The sequence below is a fragment of the Mixophyes fleayi genome, chromosome 1, assembly GCF_038048845.1.
Source record: "Mixophyes fleayi isolate aMixFle1 chromosome 1, aMixFle1.hap1, whole genome shotgun sequence".
In the NCBI taxonomy this organism is placed as follows: domain Eukaryota; kingdom Metazoa; phylum Chordata; class Amphibia; order Anura; family Limnodynastidae; genus Mixophyes; species Mixophyes fleayi.
In genome coordinates, this window is record NC_134402.1 from 80,911,319 (window position 1) to 80,929,712 (window position 18,394).

Below are 18,394 nucleotides of genomic sequence, written 5' to 3' on the forward strand. Positions count from 1 at the left end.
CATGTTTTTGTCTCTGTGCTATGTAATATGTTTTTGTGTCTTATTTTTATCTCAAAATGCCCTGTACATATTTTTCTTAAAAATACAGACACATAAGCTGAGTTCATTAGTAGTTAAATACATTTTTGTTATTGGTAATACAGATATAATCAATTTTACTTATCAGTACAGTGCAACTGAAATGATTTCTTATAATTAGAAATGCCTAATGCTACGGCAAAAGCCAAGAGCCATTTAATTTCTTCAAATGCCTAAATGGATTCAGGAGGTTGCTAAAGGTTTTCTGGCATACGTATTCTGTGAAATCTATTGTTGGAGAGGGAAAGTTATGGCTGAAAATCTTGGTATCCATTGACAACCGAATGGGGACATACCAAGGAATGAGCGTGCTGCATTTTGATTTTGGGGTAGAGAGTGTTAAAGAATCAGAGCCACCCTTTGGGGATATAAATATCTCTGGCAAGGTCTGTCAAACAATGGCCTAGGTACTTAACTTTGTCAGTACGTAACTGAATTTTCTCTTTGGTTACTTTATGATCTGTTTCTGCAAGAAAATAGTTGTGTACTAACTTCAAGATAAGCCTGGAATGATTTGGAACACAGCAAAGATCATCCAAATATTGGATCAGGACAGAACCAACTGTGGGTACAAAAGACTGCAAATTTTTCTACAAACATTGTGAAAATAAATTCAGACCGTCCCTGGGGAAGATGAGCCCAGGTGTAGAAATAGCTCCTCAACTTTTTGCTGGTTTGCAATAAGGAATACTGAGGTACAGTGTGTTCCTCTTTTATAATTGTTGCAATAGACACTGCTACCTTGTTGCCAAATTGGTAAAGTATTACTGTTACCTATTACAAAATGCTTTGCTAACTTGTTGCCATTTGAGTGGTGTTTATACTTGATGCTACTGGTAAACCTTTGTGTAACTCACAAATAAAGCCACCGTTGTTTTCATGGTATATCTGCCTAAATGTGCACTGCACTTTTAACTAGTACAGTGGCAATATGGGTATCTAAAGTCATCAACTAGAAACCTCTAATACAGAGGCCATACACTAATGTGTTCTGGGATACACTCCAGAACCCTCTCGTCTTGTACCCATGTGATTAGACTGAACTCTGCATCTGAGCCATGACACATAGTACTGTGAGAAAGCACAGCATTCACAGGAATCCAAGACAGGTATGCTGAACCATTTAACTGTATATTTAGCAGTGGTCAGGATGGTAAACAGTTCCAACGCTGGATCAGCAGTCATATCCATAAACAGTACACAAAAATCCCCACCACCTACATCTGGCTAGACATTTCTTCCCTGTCTGCAAGCCGGCCACTTACTGGCATTGGTGGTCCTTCTCACACATACAGACAGTGCATTTATCCACCATCCAAGCACTATAACAAATCACAGCAAACCAATCACACCCATGTGAAACACCTGTATGTGTGTGTGTTAAAAGAGGATCCCAGGGAACCTTTAACCCTGTCTGCAGCCTGCTGCTGCAGACTGGCTGTGTTTTAAATAGGGGAACTGTGGCAAATATGCCTCTTTGCCACAGTACATTGTCATTATACAGTACACAGTGCAGTAAATAACCAGTACATACCTTACAACTTGAGGTGACGTCAAAAAAGTTAGATCCACATTGATATGAACAGAACTATAGGTTCAGGAGATACGACAAACAGTTTCTGATTTACTGTGCAGTAAAACAACATGGAATGCAGTTTCACACAATATAGACAAAGTTTGCGACAGCCCACAAGAACCACTAAAAAGTGATGAAAGTAGTTGTATAGAACTTATAGAAATGTAACACTCAAAAGATCCGTGGATAAAAGATTAAATTACTATATTTATTCACAAATCACAAATAATATACATGTAACAAGAGCTCTTGTATACAAACCTTAAACATAATACCATTACAAGCAATGTGGCCAATTGCTAAATTGATAAGGCATATAATGCTAAAAAGCAATTCAATTTAATTTATGAATGTGTGCACAAAATAATTGCCAGAAAACATCTGATATTGCCAATCTTTGTGGTTCAATCAGAATTGCAATATAACTTGGAGATGAAGCTATAGATTGTCAATTATATGTATATACTTGTGAAGGGGTGCTGCCAACAATTATTCAGATGGTAGTGTGTTCTTAGTTGGTTGAATGGATAAATAAAAAAGTATAAAAATATGCATACAGTCCTTAGCATAACTGCAACTAGATTTTGCAACCAACAATCACAATCTCAAGGATTGAAAAACAGCAATAGTAAAAATATCATCACAGCCACACTTCACAGTTGGATAGACAAACTCAGATAGTGTTGCTTTATAGTTTCACACAAGCTGCACTTGCGGCCCACTGTGCCAGCAGAAGTGGATCAGGGGCATGCAAGTGCAACTAAAGTAAAGAAAGGAAATGCAGTGTGGTTAGTATGGTTCCTGGAGATGTGGTCTGTGCTGAGTATCATAAGATACGTGCAACTCAACATAACAAAGAAAAAGTGCAATATTTGCTCGTGTTTTATATGTTTATTTAGGGTGCAAATTATCTTCAAGTCTACAAGAATCCTAAAGTAACTAGATACAAAACTCTTACGTTTTTCTGAACATAATACCAAGCAATATGTCAATACAATAGAAAATTGGATCATGTACCTCACTATTACCAACCTCATTTTCTTCCCTTCCCACTCCAAAATAGTGTTTTTATAACTGGAAGCACTGTGACGGGCACTGCCAATTAATATAAAACAAGGTTTAATATAAGTGAGGCTGAAAGTGAGATTAGTTAAGAAACATAGCTCTCGGATGGCTGAATGCTAAATGTCAAACTGCTTATGTACTGGCTATGTAGTACATTAATTTGTACTTCTCATCTGTGCAACTGTGTTTTTAAAAGTATGTAACAGGAATTTGTTATCTATTGCTATAACCTGTGTTGAATTGCTGATCACTGAATCCTTTTTTATGGCACTCAGCCTGACAAAGCCTAATAGTTTCTCAGATCAGCTGACCAATTAGGACAGATGTAACTTGTTCTGAAATCAACCTCACTATATCTTAGCATTCAGTCTAGGGGGGACATTAGGAATGTGTGTAATGTGTTTAAGGAAGGGCTGGACAGTAGACACCCACCGGGTACTCGCATTGCCCCCTTAATAGCATAAAAGTAATAGTCGCGATTAAAAGTGATGTCAATCTCACTGACGCTATGTTCTAATGCTGGAATTCTTCTTAGTCAGTTTTTTAGCAAGTCGGAATTGACTCTAGTTCGGAATTACAGCAATCGGAATTGTACTGCTGCTATTTGTGGTGTCGGTATAAACGTGTTTGCATTAATGATTACCACCATACTGTACATACGTTCCTTCCAACCCATGTTCCACCCTTGAACTCATACGCTCTCTGAGATATCCTTTGCATTCAAAGATGAATTGCATACACTTCCTTTCACTGGTGTATAGTCCGTTTCTGGGCATGCGCAGAGCAATTTAACACAAAATAGAGCACATATTGATATTTACGTTTCTTAATGAATCAGGTCCACAAAATGAAAACATTATTACATGTTTACATCTCTCTCTCCCATATGTACTCATATAATAATAATAATAAAACTAATGTAATTGTTCAATATAATTTTTTGATCCATTAAAGTTAAATAATACATTGCTGCATTTTTTGGGCTGCTTGTTTGCTCATTTCCCTTTTCTTCTCACATGCTCCATTTCATCTAATAAACTAATCACGTAAATAGTGTTCAAGTTTTTCTAACTAATTAACAGTAATTTGCATTTGTTTACCCCCCTGCATTTGTGCTCATCTATCCTCCCATATGTTCTTCCGCCCAGTCTCAAACACACAATGACAGCCATCATGAGGGAGTGGTATATATAAATATACCAGCAATCAATGCTTACCAGATAACAACATCACGGTAAAAAAGGCACTTTGCAGTGCATTGACAGTATTACAGAAAAACAATAATGTCTGTGATACAGAACAATACAACATATTTAAAACAAAATGGACTACTTGCAAAATGGAAAAATGGAAAGTTTAACAATGCTGATCACAAAAAATCTTCACCCAAACTTTAAAAACTGCACCCAGCAGTAAGTGAGACCACAATCAATCATGTCACTGTTCATATCAGATAGCATCAATCTATTGTGTCACTCAGAGAAGGGCCACAAAAAGATTATTTTTCAGCCAGGTGTACAACTTGTCAGGGTGCAATCTTGTGTGTCTATTTATATAAATATTAACTGTATTGTAATGACTTTATGTAAGATATCACTTTTAAATGCAAACCTCACTAATTTTACATTAATTTATTGTAATAGAAAATAAAAGCATATTTATTTAACTGCTTCTATTATTCCAAAATTAGCTGCTGCATTCAAAATGGAATGTAGAGGGTGAGAGTCTGGTTAGGGGAAGTAAGGATGGAATTGCAATAGTCACTGAGGGAGATTATGGGTCTGATTCAGAGTAAAACGCAACCGTAGGCATAACAGGCAATTAAAAACTTGCCTGCAAGTGTATGCGTGTGTACGCTGTATGCAAAATTGAAGATGCTTCCAGATTTATACCCCAGCAGCACTCCCTGCCAGCTACTGATACCAAACATGCCTCTCAAACAACAATACAGAAATGGAGATTTCTCCATCAATTTATAGGTTCACAGCAGGTGCTTAAAAGGGTGGGGTTATCCAGAAACGAGCAAACACAGAAAAAAATCCCCCAGCACACTGCTGTGAACCAGTAAGAGAACTGCTATTTTACTTGTACATAAAGGGCCGGATTTATTAAGGAGCGTAACTGGCATTTTTTTGTGTATAATGCGCACAATTACTCCGCATATGCTCAGAACCAGACCATACAACACAGAATGCAGCAGGATTCAATTCAAATTCAAGTGCAAAGACACCTACGACAGTCTATGATTTCAGGCTTGGAACAGTGTGAGGAAAGGGCATACGCCTATAGTCAATATAAAGAAAGGGCCAAGCTCGAGTGAATGCAGCAGCATCTGGTTCAAACTCTAGGCATCTCTAAGACGCCAGTTTTTCAGGCGTATCTCTTGCTCCAGCTACAGTCAAGTGCCGATTACTAGTGATAACGGCTGAGTATGATGCTAGAACATCTATTTGCAATTAGGAGCAACTGCAAAAAATAATTTTATGTACAGTAGACATTAATTCCATGCTAATAATTTTTATTAAGTGGAAAAAAAACAACAGCAACTTTTTTTATTTATTAATGGTTTGTCATTTATGACTATATAATTAACAGGTGACATTAATTGAATAGGTTTTGTTTTTTTCCATGCATTCTTTTGCTAATTTATATTCCTCATTTGTATTGAATGTATCCTGCGGTGTCCTGTCTCATAGAGCAGAGCAGACCTGTACCCGCATTCAACACCACATGTATCTTCACATCCCCTCCTTGATGAATACTGACATGCGTATGTTACGAGCCGCGGCTCCCCGAAGGGCCGCCAGGACTCACATCCGCCAGCGCCGGGCGTCCCGGCCGTCTCCATGACGACCGGGGCGTCACTTCCTCCTCCTACGTCCCGGTTGCCTGGGCAACAAACGGGACGCTGTTACTCTACTGCTGCAGCGCCCGGCCAGTGATCTAACACCCGGGCGCATGCAAGCAGGAAAAAATAATGCTGGCTGCATAGTGCTGTAAGACTCTGTTAGAGTCTTTTAGTAGGGAGTCTCTGGGCGCTTTTCTGATATAGGATTTTGTTGTCAGGTAGCAGGGAGGAGTCTCTCTGGTTCACATTCTCATTGGCTCTCCTTGCTATTTAAGGCAGTGAGGACAGAGCCTCATTGCCAGTTATAGCTTCCTGTGTAGCTAGGCTCCTGTTCCTGTTTTCCTGCTCCTGTGCTGTATTCTAGTTGGATTTCCCGTGTATGACCCCTGGCTTGTTTCTTGACCTCGTTGTATTGCCTGTGACCTCTGACCTCGGCTTGTTATCTGGTATCGCTGCCTGCTGCTGGCCCTTGACCTTTTGCTTGGATCTCACTCTACTGTGTACTGCTTCGCTACCCCATGGTTCTCCTCAGTCAGTGCACATTACACGACCCTCCGTTCGTCTGCAGCCAAGTCTGTCCCCACCTCTAGGGGCTCCAGCGAACACCAGACTTCGGAGCAGACTCCGGATTTTGTCGTGCTGACTGAAGGAGTTCCTAACAGCATATACCCATTTCCCATGTGTTTTAAAAATACATTAATTTTGTGGAAAAAAATGCAGAAGTCTCAGTTACACACATTTGCAAATATATGATAAGCCAACTGCCCCGTCAAGGCACTTCTCCTAAGAGGGTGGTCCTAACTCTGAACAATGAGAGTCCCGGGCATGTGGTTTATCATAGAGCAGCTCGTTTGGTTGTTCACAGCAGTGTTCTGGGGGATTTTTCTCTGTGTTTGTTCCTATCTGGATAACCCCACCCTCTCAAGCACCTGCTGTGCACCTATAAATTGATTAAGCAATTTCTGTATTGTAAGCTTATTAAATTGCCATACTGCCCTCCTAACCTGCCTGGGCTTGTTTTCCCATTTACTATCCATCTATACAGTTTCATAAAATACTTACATGTGTTTTCTTTCAATGCTCAAACAAGCCTCTGACCTGCAAATTAACTTTGCTTTATAACAGGATCATTTAGTACCATAAAGCACTTTTTGCCATTACACTTTGGCTGGACCATTATGCAATATGTGTCACTTCAAGTATCAAACTCCTATTGATCTATAGATTGTAAGCTTGCCTCCTTGTCTGTATGTTAATACCCAGTCTCGATTTATATCTTTGTTGCTCCTAATTGTAAAGCGCTATGGAATATGTTGGTGTCATGTAAATAAATAAATAATAACAATAACAATAATGTTATACATAATGCATTAACAAACATATAAATACATGAAATATACACTTTATATTTGCTTGGCATGAGTCCATAAACGTCTACACACTTTTTCTGAATAAGCTTGACCTGCTCGCAATGGCAGGTGTTGCGGATGTCTGTTTTTTCTATACTTAGGGAGTATAAAGAGCCATTATTAATTAATATTTGGCAAGAAATCATAAATGGGGTCATTACAATTTTATGTAGTTTACATGCTTAGTCCCTGCACTCTATTATAACTTAATTAAGCTATCAATGGTGGGACAGGATTGAAAACAAAATTAACCTAAGGGCTTTTATCATTAGAATATCATATTAGCAATATTTACAGACTTATATATTTCAATAGACAGGGTTGTTTAAAATAGAGATCATCCACTGCAGCAATGACAATGTACAATAAAATGCTTGACTTACTAAAGATAAATCTTGAGATAGGTTAACAGTAGACTATAACAAATAAATGTAATGAAGGTCAGGATTTCTCTGGTTACTGTTTTCATAAGTGTGAGAATATTTTCTTTAGATACAACTCTTTCTGTAGCAAACTGCATTTCAAATATGTCTTTTTTTAGATATTTTATAGCTAAACTTCAGAATAGCTGATGCAAAGAAACATCGTTTACACCCATGTCTTCTACATGCTCTCTATAGCACTTGTTATATTACTTTATTTATTACAGCTTATGTACCATGGTATGCTTCTTGAATGTTCAGTAATTTGCATATTTGTTCCATACCTGTTTGTAAATACTCCTCTTCCCTACTGTACGACACTGTGAAATTTTGTGGTGCCTTATAAATAAATTCCCACATTGTAAGTGTCCACTTGGCAGTTTTTAAACTGACCCTTCTAAACCAACAGTATTTACATCTGGATATTTTCTACTTTAATTTTTCACATGTAAACTGAGTCAGAGCGAAAATCCACATCAGAACTTGAATTAACTCCTTGATTATGTGCTATACATTGAAACGAGAAAATGATGGTTTATCACATATAACCATTCAAGAATTATAAAGAACCTCTACAGATTACTGTGGCCCCCATCTCTTTACGTTACTCGCAAGAAACAAGGAACAGTTGCCTAAGTGCTTCCATTGAGTGCTTCCATCTGAATATTGAACATTACAGTATTACACCATGTATCCTTTTCTTTTTTCCTTTTTTTTCTTCTTTTTTTTTTAATTCTTAGATTATTTACACATAGCTTCATCGCTAACATTCACATAATCCTTTACCTTGCCCCCAACTATATTTCCTTCTTATCTGCGCCATATACCCGATTTATATATTTTCTATCCAAGATAGATCCTCTTGAGGACTAAGTAAAAAACTATGCCATTGGCAGACTGTGTAACCAAAGAGTTAAAAGTATATTATTCAAAGCAGGCAGAGAAAAGAAACCAGTGTTGTTCTAATAGGTAATAGTTGCATAGCTTTCCTCAAGATTATGCACCGATTTGCAAGACAGGTAGACAACAGAGCCAACATGTTGTGTCATTTTGAGGCATATATCCTTGGACCATTGGTGTCACGGTTACAAACAGGAGTACAGCTAGGAGTCACGAATATGGTGAAAACACTCTGTTTATTTGCAGAAAAGTATAAATAGCAGGTAATCGAGAGCAGTAGTAAATACCAGGTGCAAGCTGATTCGGGACCGGACACAGTGGCAGGAGACTCGGGACCGGACACAGTGGCAGGAGACTCGGGACCGGACACAGTGGCAGGAGACTCGGGACCGGACACAGTGGCAGGAGACTCGGGACCGGACACAGTGGCAGGAGACTCGGGACCGGACACAGTGGCAGGAGACTCGGGACCGGACACAGTGGCAGCAGGCTCAGGACCGGACACAGTGGCAGCAGGCTCAGGACCGGACACAGTGGCAGCAGGCTCAGGACCGGACACAGTGGCAGCAGGCTCAGGACCGGACACAGTGGCAGCAGGCTCAGGACCGGACACAGTGGCAGCAGGCTCCAAGCTGGAGGCAGATGATGTGACCTCAGAGCTGGAGGCAGATGATGTGACCTCAGAGCTGGAGGCAGATGATGTGACCTCAGAGCTGGAGGCAGATGATGTGACCTCAGAGCTGGAGGCAGATGATGTGACCTCAGAGCTGGAGGCAGATGATGTGACCTCAGAGCTGGAGGCAGATGATGTGACCTCAGAGCTGGAGGCAGATGATGTGACCTCAGAGCTGGAGGCAGATGATGTGACCTCAGAGCTGGAGGCAGATGCTGACACCTCGGCACAGGAGACAGAGGCTGGCACCTCGGCACAGGAGACAGAGGCTGGCACCTCAGCACAGGAGACAGAGGCTGGCACCTCGGCACACGAGACAGAGGCTGGCACCTCGGCACAGGAGACAGAGGCTGGCACCTCGGCACAGGAGACAGAGGCTGGCACCTCGGCACAGGAGACAGAGGCTGGCACCTCGGCACAGGAGACAGAGGCTGGCGCCTCAGGACAGGCGGCTGGAGCTGGCGCCTCAGGACAGGCGGCTGGAGCTGGAAGATTGGGTCTCTTCCCAGAGAACAGAAATGGTGGAGCATAAACAATTTTGGAATGCGGAGAGGAAATAACAGGAGATGGTTCAGTAAGCTGACGTGGTCTACGGACGGGACAGTCCTGCAAGAAATGTGCATTGCTGGCACAGTAGAGACACAACTTGTATGTTATCCTGCGCCGCCGTTCCTCTTCGGTCAGATGGGGGCGTGGACCACCTGTGTACTGGGAATTTGTTTCCCCATAGTTCATAGAAAACAGCAAATTTGTAAAAGTACTTTTAAGAGGTGCTGTTTGCACAGGTTCATCAGCCGAGAAGGTGGATTGAGACAGCTCAGCAGCTTCTGAATTAAGAGAGGCAGAATCTGACAGTCTCCTGAGTGGGTCCACAAGTAAAGAGGAAAATCTAGCAAGCTGAGAACGTAGCAATATAATGTCCATCTGTAAAGTTTGTAGCAGTGGCAATTCCATGATTGGTGAAACAGACATGTTGCAAAAAACAAATGAAAACTTGATTGCAGAAAAAAGGTCCCAGAATAAAACAAAACTTTCACCTGACTCCAAAGCTGTTTTGTAGGCTGGTTATACTGTCACAAACAGGAGTACAGCTAGGAGTCACGAATATGGTGAAAACACTCTTTTTATTTGCAGAAAAGTATAAATAGCAGGTAATCGAGAGCAGTAGTAAATACCAGATGCAAGCTGATGCAGGAAATAATACGAATGTTCAGAAACCAGCAGGTAAACAGCTAATGCAGGGAAGCAGGAAGTATGAACAGGTTCCAAGCAGGCATGAACCAGAGGAGCAAGGCAGGAGGAAGAATCCACATGTTGCAACAAGAATATGACATCACAGGATGGGACAACAATAACCAGCAATGTATGCTGGGAGTGACAGGTTTAAGAAGGGACACACCCAGGTGCAAGGAATAATTACAGGGCAGGTTAACCCCTGATACAAACAAGTAGGGCACAATAGCAGCACCTCTGGTGAATGAAGGTACTGCTGCAACACACAAAATGAACAAATAATAAAGTCCAAAAGTCCAGGAGGCAGGAGCTCCCAGGCAAAGCAGTAAGCTGTAAGCAGATCGTTACAATTGGGATGAACCAGGTGATGTCGCAATGTATTATTGAGGGAAATGTGGAAAATGCAAGAGAATAGATAAAATCCATCTGTGTCCTTTCTTTGTTCTCATTCAACATGGTTCACTTTATCTTTGGAGCACAAAACAGTAAATAACTGAACCCTTGGTTTGTAGTTTGGTTACAGAGAGAAGAAAAATGACCTGTATATCCATGTAAAAAAGTAAACTAGGAAAAGAGGAAAACAAACGCCATCTACATGTTCTGATAGTCCTTACAGTCTAACATTACCTATTGTTTTAATGTGCATATCCACGGTACATGCTGACACTGATAATTTATTTTTTTTTTGGTCCAAAAGATTGTAAGTGTGCTAGCAAGGTCCTTTCACCTCATAGTCTGTTAGTTAATATCTACTCCTGCTATTGTATTTCTTCCAATGAGCATTGGGAGAATATGTAAAGGTTATATATATATATATATATATATATATATATATATATATATCTAGATAGATAGATAGATAGATATGTATATACACACAGCGGGTGAAATAAGTATTGAACACATCAACATTTTTCTCAGTGAATATATATTTAATGTGACTATTGTAATGAAATTTACACGAAATGTCAGCAACAACCCTTGAAATCCGCACATGCAGAGGAATCAAACCATAGCTGTCCATAATTTAAGTTTTGTGTAATTATGGGAAATGACACAGGGAAAAAGTATTGAACACAAGGAGAAAGGTAGGTGCAAAAAGGCATGGAAAGCCAGACAACAGCTGAAATCTATTAGTAATTAGTAATGGGTAAAAGCAAAGAGCTCTCTCAAGACCTTCACCACCTTATTGTTGCAAAAGATACTGATAGCATTGGTTACAGAAGGATTTCTAAACTGCTCAATGTTTCAGTGAGAACTGTTGGGGTCATAATCCAGAAGTGGAAAGAACACCATTACACCATAAACCGGCCACGTAAGATTTCTGACAGAGGAGTGAAAAAAATTATCAGAAGAGTTGTCCAAGATCCAAAGACCACTTGTGGAGAGCTTCAGAAATACCTGGAATTAGCAGGTACAATTGTTTCAAAGAAAACAATAAGTAATGCACTCAACCGCCATGGCCTGTATGCACGCTCATCACGCAAGACTCCTTTGCTGAAGATAAAGCATGTTGAAGCTCGTTTAAAGTTTGCTGCACAACATTTGGACAAGCCTGTGAAATACTGGGAGAATATAGTGTGGTCAGATGAGAGCAAAATTTAACTATTTGCCATAATACACACCATGTTTGGAGAAGAAATGGCACTGCACATCACTCCAAAAATACGATACCAACAATAAAGTTTGGAGGTGGGAACATCATGGTGTAGGGCTGTTTTTCTGCACACGGTACTTATAAACTGCATTTCATTGAAGGAAAGATGAATGGAAAAATGTACCGAGACATTCTTGATAAAAATCTGCTGTCATCTACCAGGATGCTGAAGATGAATCGAGGGTGGAAATTTCAGCAAGACAATAATCCCAAACACATAGCCAAGGACACTCTCAATTGGTTTAAGAGAAAGAAAATAAAAATTCTAGAATGGCCCAACCAATCACATGACTTGAATCCAATTGAAAATCTATGGGAAGAACTAAAGATCAGAGTTCATAGAAGAAGCCCACCCAACCTTCAAGATTTGAAGACTATTTGCATTGAAGAGTGGGGCAAAATCACACCTGCATGCGACTAGTTTATCCATACAGGAGGCATCTTGAAGCTGTCATTACCACAGTGTCGGACTGGCCTGCCGGGGAGCCGGGGTATCCCCCGGGAGGCCCTGTTGCCTGATAACCCCGCCCTCTTTGTTGGTGAGGCAGAGCAGAGAATTACCGAGTTGCGGTCAGTCTACATATGAAACGGAGACTGTCAAACTAATCCCTGCCTACAGCCAGCACGTGAGAACACTTCCTGCTCCTGAGACAGAGAGAGGCAGAAATGCTTCACAGTGACACAGATCTCAGATTACTCCTTCTGCTGTAGTTGCAGGCGTCCTGTAGTCATAAAGTTGCCATCCTAACTGCAGTGTGAGTCCGTGTAATCAGTAAGTAATAAATCGTGCAAACTTCTCTAGAGCTCTCCACTGTGTGACCTCGGAGGGAGGGAGATAAATTAGAATGGCTTCATTGCAATATACGTCTTCAGTGCCTCTATAAAAGGATCCTATTGCAGCTGACCAATGAATGGATTCCTAATAAACTAGTAACCAAATTCACTGTTTATATCATGTTCCATGTTTATTTGTTTTCAATCAATTGTGGGACTCTATTCCCTATAGAAGCATATCTTAATCAGAATAAAACACATTCAGACAGTTAGGTCCTTATAGGATTGCATCTGCTATATGCTTTAATATTAATGTTTTGCTTTTGTCCTTTGTAGTGGCATTGGATTATTATTGAGTGTACATTTTTTTTAGGGTAGATCATTTTTTAGAGTCCTGTTTTTATTTGCCAGTGTCTAGAGTGTAATTAGATTTATGTAATATTTTAAATGTGCATATATTTTTATGCTAATAATTTTGTGGTCTCCATAGTGCTTCATGGATATATTAATTTTTAGTCTATACCCTTATATTGTGGTTTTCATATGATGAACGGTTGATCTCTAGTACTGTAGTATAGCATTTGTTTTCTGTGTACACTATGAGGGGAGAGAACACTAACCACAAAGAATGGACAGCACACAAATAGCTGATGATGATTGATTGTATTCAATTCATCCCTCCCCTTTCCCTGTCTCCCCTGTTTCACACAGTGCCCTCCATGCTGCATTTGCTCCCCTTCACTTACTTTCCTATTGACTTCTTTCTTCTCTTCTGTCTTTTCCTTCGCGGCTCCTCACTGCAAATGTCCTCTTTTTCTTTATGGACCATACTAAGGTGCTATACGTTGTCCTCCATGGCCTGACCCCATCCCCTTTAATGACTGACCACAACCCCTCTTACAGTTGGCCACACCCCATTGTAGTGGGCCCCTACCGCTGCATTTCCCCCGGTGGGCCCTTCATGTCCCAGTCCGACACTGCATTACCAACAAAAGCTTTTGTACAAAGTTTTAAATAAATTTCAGGAAGCGTGTTCAATACTTTTTCCCTGTGGCATTTCACATTATTACACAAAACTTAATTTATGGACATCTATGGTTTGATTTCTTTGCAAATGTAGATTGAAAGGGTTTTTGCTGACATTTGGTGTAAATTTCATAACAATAGCCACATTAAATATATATTTACTGAGAAAAATGTTGATGTGTTCAATACTTATTTCACCCGCTGTATATATATATATATATATATACATATATATATCCCCCACACATTTCCAAATCTCCGAACACCTCTCTATGCTCACTCCTCGCTATGCCAATGACCGCCGCCTCACTACTTCACTGATTACCTCTTTCCAATCCAACCTCCTGGACTTCACCCGGTCTGCTCCCCACCTGTGGAACAATCACCCATGTCCTATCAGGGCTTCAAGCGTGCCCTTAAAGCTCATTTCTTTTTTCAAGACTAATAGCCCTCCTTCTAACTCCTTTGTCTTTTGATCTCTCACTCTCCCCCACTTCATATCCACCCTATTTGTGTCTTCCCCTTGCCTGTAAGATGCAAGCTATCATGAGCAGAGCCCCTTTTCCTGTTGTTCTCTTTCTACTATTCCATCACCTTCTGTACCTTTTAGCCTGCTTCCCTAGCACTGTTTTCTTGAAATAAGGCCTACTTCACATTAGACATTACAATCCCACTCTATCCTTAGCCTGTAAATAGTTTTATCTGCATTACCAAGTTATCTGTGAATTTTTGTTTAATCTGTATATCTTGTCTGTGTACTTTGTTTTACATGTTTTATATAATGTGTTATGGATCATTGCTGTCTGTTTGTTGAGTAGTACGGCATATGCCACTTACGATGCTGCAAACCTTTGGAGGTACTTTATAAATAAAATATGATAATAATAATAATATGTTAATCTCTGCTGATTTCCTCTGAGTTCAGCTACACCTTCATTCATCTCAATTTGGAATAACATTGACTTTGCACTTACACTCGACTTTTCCTCCTTTTTAGGTTGGGTAAGTAAAGGAATTTTGTTCCCTGCGGACATTGCACTTCTCCAGGGCTTCCCCTCCTTTAGGTCCATAATAGATTCCATACCTCACTGATCCAACTGATCAGTTGATACCAACTGATCCAATATTTTCATCTGCATCACTTTCACAAAAGACTCTATACGGATCATGTTTTTCCCTCAACATTCCACATTATAGATTCATTATGTCCTTTTGCTAGAGGCTTACTCCCTTCTATATACATTTTCTTTCTTCAGGTATACAAATTAAAGAGTTGGTGCGGGAGTGGGACATGGGTGAGATCCTTGATTTAGAGAAATTGCAAGAGATCCGAGCTAATGTGGGCACTTGTGCCAATGAGACTTCACAACATTTTTCCAGATCCCATTAATCAGTGCTGGTATCTCTTCCGACTGGAAGGTTCCCTGCATCACATATGGTGGTAGTGCCAGATGCTAGCCCCACTGTGAGGCAAGCCTCGCTGCCTCATAGTTAATATCAAGAACATTTACATGCCTGTCTCACTGTCATACTCCCTGCTATCAGACATGACACTCCGAAACATATACACCAACTTAGTTGGCACTTTAATTAATGCAGTTAAATTCCATATTGCCTTATGCTGAAAAAACTGAATCTCTCTCACTCTCATCAATAATAATGAAAATGTGGTTTGTCAATAGAATGGAAGCTATAACCTGTATAAACACTGTCACTTTACGCCCATTTGGTTCCCATGACTCAAACACCTTAGGGCCTGGAGACCAGATAATTTAGAACCCATACTTAGATCACCCCTCTTTCATTCCAGCTCTTCTCAATGGATCATAGCTTTTCTCAATATTGGGATATATCTTCCTTAAATTAAAATATTTCTCCATTCTAATAGGTTGCTTTCTGAATTAATTTGCTATGATGATCTGAACATTGGAATAATAGAAAGATTGTATCTCATGTATCTTAGTACTGAATGTATTGTATCTAAAGGTGATAATGTTCTTGTGTCAACCACTGCGTTGTCCATATCCTTCTCCAATTCCATTTTCCTTTTTCCCAACCCCTGAAAATATGCTAAAAATGTAATAAAATATTCTTTCAAAAAATAAATACATGTTAATCAGTAAATAAATAAAGAATTATTGCATTTATTTACATTGTATTCTTAAAATGCATGAATTTCCATTCAAGCCTCAAGCCCTAGGAAACCAGTTCAAATAAGTTTTTATTTTATCACTTGTACAACTTTAGGATTGATTCATTAGGATCTGTCTACTAAATTACCTAAAACTGCAGTACTGTTTTTGGAGCACAGCAGCGTCATATGTAAGATTTAGTTATTACATAAAAAAAGCTCTGCTTAAAATAAAAGGCACAAGGCAGACCTTCACCATCTCAGAGGTTTTTGGCACACAGAGGAAGGGAGGGAGTGCCACACACACAGGCCATATCAGAGGAGGGGCTAGGGGAGACATTTCCCAGGCCTCTGACTGGCAGAGGGCCTCAAAATTTTACGACGTATGGTTTTTGTGTTCCGACTTTTTTTTTAATATATTTATACATTTTCCAATTTTTCAGTTTCCAAGTAATAAAAGTTCAAATGTAGCGCCTAAACAAATCAATTGGGGTTAAACTGGCGTAGCATGCAGTAACACATGCACTTATTGCATGATGCATCTATCCACACAGACACATGAGAACATCATTTGTCCTTAAGATTTTCAGGGGTGAGTGATTCGAAACTTCGCAAGGGTCAGGGGCGCACGTAGGATTTTTCAGGGTGGGTTTCCTCCACCCCCGACCATTTCGGCTGCACTGTAGTATACAGCAGCCGCGGCGCTGTCAAAGAAGCATCCGTGGCGGTGCTGTATACAATACAGCACCGCCGCAGACGCTTCTTAGACAGCGCCGCGGCTGCTGTATACTACAGTGACAATATCTAGGGCACTTTTTAGTGTAGGGGGGGTATCTGGAGACCCAGAAACCCCCCCTGCGTGCGCCACTGAGGGTTTAAATTGTTTATAATTAGCAAACTAGACTGGATTGTTTAATGTTCAGCGTTTACTTGAGGAATTGCAGAATTGGTGTGTTAGGTAAGTTAATTTCATCCATTTTTTATTATTACAATTCTCATGCTTGTATAGATTCAACAGGGTTTTTTTTATTAAAACATTTTAAAATATCACATTTTTTATGTGAAGAACTAAACACTTTTAAAGGAAAACAGCATAAATTAGGTAACAGGGCCATAATTGGGGGGGTGCGGCCGATGTCCTAGCGCAAAGCACAGGCTGCCCTGGAGGCGGAACCAGCCACCACAATGTCCATTGCGCCCACTGCAATATTTTAATAAGCGGTGAGCCCAGCTCATTCTTTGCAGGCTCCTTCCAGCTCCTGTAGGGCTGTCAAAACTTCAATAGAGGAGAGGGAGGGAGAGTGATGTCTGAGCATGAGGGCAGGGCTACATGAACTGAGATACCAACTATCAGACTCACAGGGTGGAGAAGGAGCTGTAGCCATTAAGACTCACTTTTTTCTCAAGTAGTTACGATTGTGTGATTGCTAGTGTAGAATTACAGTAAGAGTGTGTGTGTTTATGATTGCTTGGGTAGATTTAGGATAAGTGTGTGGGGGGGCATTTAAGGTGCTGGGATAAATTAGGGTAGTGGAAGAAATAATTTAGGGTGATGAGAAAGGTTAAGGGCATGAGGGGAGCAGTTTGAGTTGAGAGGGGAACAGTATGAGCAATGATGAAAGCAGTGTGAGGTGTAATGGGGAAGTGTGAGCTGTGGGGGGAGGGAGTTAGCTGTGGAGTGAGCAGTGAGGTGTGATGGGGAAGTGTGAGCTGTCAGGATGGAGAAAGCATGAAGTCGAGGAAATTTGAAGGTGGGGCATCTAGAAGGTGACTGCAACAATCAATGGAAGCTGAATCTAAAATGTTAAGACCAATAGTTATTAATTCACTGGTATAAAAAAATGCTCCTCACCCAAGTGATCCAACAACAAGTGCTTCAGGATCAGGAACTTCAGGCACAATCCCAGTCGAAAGTGAAAACAGTCAAACCACTGCAACTGCAAAAGATGACAATTCTGTTCCAAATTCAATGCCTGAGGCTGAAGTTCAACACGCGAATGAAGAAATTTGTTGGGAAAGAAATGTGCCAACATCGATACTGCCGAGTCCGCCGACACCAAGACAAGCAGCAGAATATCCAGTGTACAATACAAACTCCACAGCAAGAATGCAGAGAACCAGAAGAGGAAAAATTAATTTCTGCTGAAAGTTTTACCATGATCGCCATTGGTATTAGCAACAAAGTGTTGCTGTCCAAAAGAAGTCATTGCACAATAACATTCCACAAGACGCCAGTAAGCATTCTTTCCCTTATCTTCAACTAAAGAAAAACATTCAGAATGGTGAGACCTGCCCACGAGATTAGTTATGCCGGATTATAGCAAAACACTCTTTTCACTGTGTGCCTTGCTTTATTTTTAATAAAAGTGCAGCACACACTTCGGTTTTATCTGCTCAATCCAGATGGACTTTAAATAGTGGTCGGAAATAATTGTACGACTGAACACTAACACATGAGAGTTCAACGCTGCACAAAGGAAATTATGTGGCATGGAAGTTAGCCATCAGAGCCATATTGTCTGAAACTTCAAAAGTCTTATTTTTTAATTTTGTTTCTGATGTTTGGTATTTGATGAGTTTTTTTGGTTTAAAATATTACACC